Raw genomic sequence first — 4,938 nt, forward strand, 5'->3', positions numbered from 1 at the left:
GAGCTGGGAACACAAGCATTGTTAGATATTACTGCACTGTTGGAGCTGGGAACACAAGCATTGTTAGATATTACTGCACTGTTGGAGCTGGGAACACAAGCATTGTTAGATATTACTGCACTGTTGGAACCAGGAACACAAGCATTTCACTTCACCCACAATAACAACTGATAAATATGTGTATGTAACCAATAAAATAAAATGTGATTGTATTGTTGAAAGTGTTAGATAATTCTCAATCCGTGTTGTGTCTTGTCTAAGAACAGCCCTTGGCCGTGGTTCTGTATAATAGCCATATATCACACCTCCTCAGGACTTATTGATTTATAAGGCATTATAAAGGTGATTAAAATAATGATACATACGTACTTAATAGAAAACTGTTACCCTTCATATATTCTAACAACTCACATTTTAAGATTCATTATGTCATTTGTTCCATGTTAAGGGCTCTAACATTGGAACAAAACTATTTGTCTCCCTCTTGATGTTGCTTGCAGTTCCTCTCTCTCTTCCTGCATTCCTCTAACCCCTCCCTCCCTCCCTCTAACCCCACCCCTCTGGCAGAACCAGGAAGTCCCTCCCCCTCCCACAAACTCTCTTCTGAGGAAACGAAACTGATCTGAGTCTCTGTGTCGTCTGTCTGTGTGAGAGTGAACAACCGTCCAAATGGCTCAACAGGGAGTTCTGCTGGACCAGGACCAGTTCTGTTGTTCTGTCTGTCTGGATCTACTGAAGGAACCAGTCACCATCCCCTGTGGGCACAGTTACTGTAGGAGCTGTATTGAGGGCTGCTGGGATCAGGATGTTCTGAAAGGGGTCTATAGCTGTCCTCAGTGCAGACAGACCTTCAGTCCGAGGCCGACGCTGAGTAAAAATAACATGTTGGCTGAGGTGGTGGAGAAACTGAAGAAGACAGGACTCCAGGCTGCTCCCCCTCCTGCTCTGTGCTATGCTGGACCTAGAGATGTGGCGTGTGATTTCTGCACTGGGACCAGAAAGCAGAAAGCCCTCATGTCCTGTCTGGCGTGTCTGGCCTCTTACTGTGAGACTCACCTCCAATCTCACTACGAATTTCCTGCTTTGAAGAGGCACAAGCTGGTCAAAGCCACCGCACAACTACAGGAGAAGATCTGCTCTCATCATGACAAACTGCTGGAGGTTTACTGTCGTACCGATCAGCAGTGTATCTGTCTGATGTGTACAATGGACGAACATAAAGGCCATGATACAGTGTCAGCTGCAGCAGAGAGGACTGAGAAACAGGTAAGACCAGAACAACTTGTTGGTGACTGTCTGATAAACAAAGAATTAAAGATACAGTAGGAACTAAGGCTGTTTGAATATGAGATCATTGAAATGAAATGGATCCTCAGCAGAACAAATATGAACACAAACCTTGAGTATATAGATATGTCAACCCAGATTCTCCAGATGTATCACCATTTTATAATGTCAAACACTATTATCATTCTGAATGCCCTTTTATGAGTCCAAAGTTCAGTCTCAACCTGTTGATACATGTAGTCCTACCATAAAAGCTATAATCATTCACATAGCAACAAATAAATATCATTTAGTAAATGGACCATCCATTTTTTAGACCTTCCTCTCTATGGGCCCTATGTCACATTACTATACTATTGATCTACTGGACTAATAAAGCTTGATAGCTCATTGAAGAGTGATTCTCCACAGAGGCAGCTGGGGATGAGTCAGCAGAAGGTCCAGCAGAGATTCCAGGAGAGAGAGAAGGAGCTGAAGGAGCTCCAACAGGCTGTGGAGTCTTTCAAGGTGAGTATTGTTGACCAGAGGAGACACACCATTTCACCTGTCTCCTCCAGTCAGAGAGAGAGAGAGAGAGAGAGAGGTAGAGGGGCCCCTATCCAATCCCACTGACCCGACTGTTGGGAACAGGTTGTCACTGCTGAGGCAGTGAAGAAAGTAGAGGAGGATGGGTCAAGGCTGAGGGATCCTGAGAGGATCCCTGTGAGTAGTAGATCTGTGACAGCATAGAGGGATGGGCCAACCAGTGATATATGCTTCAGTAAGGTTGGCTTCTTAGTGTTCATAGCAATGGTTATCAACTGTACCGCAGAAATGGAATGTAAATCACAGAAAAAAAATATGTTTTGGTGGCAGCTGCAGAGAAGTATTTGGTCATACTAGATTTGACTTCAGAAGAGTTCCAGGGTGTGTTGAGTGGTGGTGTCCCGTCCTCCCAGGCCGTTGGCCTGGTGCAGGAGCAGATAGGGTCAAAGTAGTGGAATGGGGTAGTGGGTTTTAATGAGTGTAGGGTTAGTTGGCCTGGTGCAGGAGCAGATAGGGTCAAAGTAGTGGAATGGGGGTAGTGGGTTTTAATGAGTGTAGGGTTAGTTGGCCTGGTGCAGGAGCAGATAGGGTCAAAGTAGTGGAATGGGGTAGTGGGTTTTAATGAGTGTGGGGTTAGTTGGCCTGGTGCAGGAGCAGATAGGGTCAAAGTAGTGGAATGGGCTAGTGGGTTTTAATGAGTGTAGGGTTAGTTGGCCTGGTGCAGGAGCAGATAGGGTCAAAGTAGTGGAATGGGGTAGTGGGTTTTAATGAGTGTAGGGTTAGTTGGCCTGGTGCAGGAGCAGATAGGGTCAAAGTAGTGGAATGGGGTAGTGGGTTTTAATGAGTGTAGGGTTAGTTGGCCTGGTGCAGGAGCAGATAGGGTCAAAGTAGTGGAATGGGGTAGTGGGTTTTAATGAGTGTAGGGTTAGTTAGAAGGGTGTTTTTTAGTATTATCATAATTTCCCCTTTTCCCATTTTGTATCCCATAATATCATGGATTTATATTATAGTCCAGTTGAGGCAGGTGAGATGCCTTTGGATATACGACGTAATAAATTGTCATTAGCTTATTGGGTTGAAAGGCTGTGAGGTTGAGCATCCCACTGCTACTGTTCTAGATGACTGTTGGGAATATACTAGTAGACAAGGCAGTGGTTTTGGTTGGACAGTTGGAAAGCTTGCTGATGAGAGTAGTTTCAGGGAGTTGGAGGTTGGCCCTTTCTGTGGTGATAGGGGATGTTCCTCCATGGTTACTCCCAGATCCTGTTGTTGATCTAACCTTGGTAGACAAAAGGAAAAGATTGGGTCAGAAGTCAGTGATAAAGGGAAACTGGTTGACAATTACATTGGTAGAAGTTGTTATGCTTTTTTACCTCTTTTCACAGATGGATCCAAGGGCCCAGATAGTGGGCCCACAGGAGCAGGTGTTTACCTTCCTGAATGTGATGTGCAGATATGTAGAAGACTAACAGATGAACTGTCAGTGTACTCAGTTGAACTGTTGGTGATAATAGTTGTCCTCCAGTGGGTGGAGGACGTACAGCCTGTTAGAGTTATAGTATCCTCAGATTCTCTGTCTGTATTGAATAGTTTATCATCTGGTAAATCTATTAGGAGTGACCTACTATTGGAGGTATTAATGTTATTATGGAGAAATGAGAGAATGGGTCTAGTAGTGAGATTCTGCTGGGTCCCAGCACATTCAGGTGTGGAATGGAATGAAATTGTAGACTAGTTAGCTAAAATAACTTTAAAACAAGATATAATATATATTAATGTTCCACTGGGTACAGGTGAGGACAAATGTGAGATCAGAGACATTTGGGGGGGTTGGAAGGGATTTGGGGGATGGGGGAGGGTCTATTAGAAGTTAGTAGGGATCTTTTTTATTTTCTCAGAAGTACTGAGTTAGGTAGGAGGATTTAGAAATGGTGTAAACCGTGATTGAACACACTCCAGCACAGTAGGAGGCGCCATGCTCCTTTAACGTTGGTTTGAGGACCGCCATTATACCATAGAAGAAGAAGAAGTTGGTAACGTGAGGTTTTGTCGTTCGTGAAGAGTGCAGCTATTCTTTTGCCTATTTTCCAAATGTATTTTGTCATGGTGGGAGGGTTTGTTTATTGGTTTCCGCTGTTTATCGGTTAGAGTTGAGGAGGGAGTAGGGTAGTTTGATGTCCTCAACCGAGTGGAGAAGAAACGCTGTCTCTTCAGGTGCGTTGTGGAGAATGGTGTGGAGGAATTATTGATCCTGGTCGGTGAACAGGTGGGAGAGGAACATATACACTCTGTATCCAGAATGAACAAGGCGGTGGTTGTGGTAATGTAAAAGGTGAGTCTTGTTACCCGGCTAGTTACCAGTATGATTTATGTGAGGGGTGTGTTGGTGCTGATTTCGACAAGAGTAGTGGTGTCTAATCTGCCTCCGTTTATTACCACTGAACAGATCCGTAAAGAGTTGGTTCGTTTTGCTAAATGTGGAAGTGTTTTTCTGAACGAAATTCAAGGTTAAACAGGGGAGGGGTGGTACACAGGGTTTGTTAGCACACAGGAGCCCAGTGATATAATATTATATATATATAATATTACTATATGTCCCAGCTGTTTGCTGTGGTTTTGAAGTAATTCTCTTCCAGCCCGTGTTAACCTTGTAGGTTTACCTCAGGTAACTTATTAACTATCCTTGTAGGTTTACCTCAGGTAACTTATTATTAACTATCCTTGTAGGTTTACCTCAGGTAACTTATTATTAACCATCCTTGTAGGTTAACCTCAGGTAACTTATTATTAACTATCCTTGTAGGTTTACCTCAGGTAACTTATTATTAACTATCCTTGTAGGTTTACCTCAGGTAACTTATTATTAACTAACCTTGTAGGTTTACCTCAGGTAACTTATTATTAACAATCCTTGTAGGTTTACCTCAGGTAACTTATTATTAACTAACCTTGTAGGTTTACCTCAGGTAACTTATTATTAACTCTCCTTGTAGGTTTACCTCAGGTAACTTATTATCAACTATCCTTGTAGGTTTACCTCAGGTAACTTATTATTAACTAACCTTGTAGGTTTACATCAAGGTAACTTACTATTAACTAGGTTACAGCTACTTGGTGAGGAAGCTC

The 4,938-nt window shown here is 43.1% G+C and overlaps 1 pseudogene; it reads left to right on the plus strand.

Annotated features, from left to right (window-relative positions):
* The first annotated feature begins 598 nt into the window (after nt 1-598).
* On the plus strand, nt 599-2,384 carry LOC145876093 (E3 ubiquitin/ISG15 ligase TRIM25-like; annotated as a pseudogene).
* The last annotated feature ends 2,554 nt before the right edge of the window (nt 2,385-4,938 follow it).

Source organism: Salmo salar, unplaced genomic scaffold (assembly GCF_965601325.2).
Source record: "Salmo salar unplaced genomic scaffold, fSalSal1 ptg000432l, whole genome shotgun sequence".
NCBI lineage: Eukaryota > Metazoa > Chordata > Actinopteri > Salmoniformes > Salmonidae > Salmo > Salmo salar.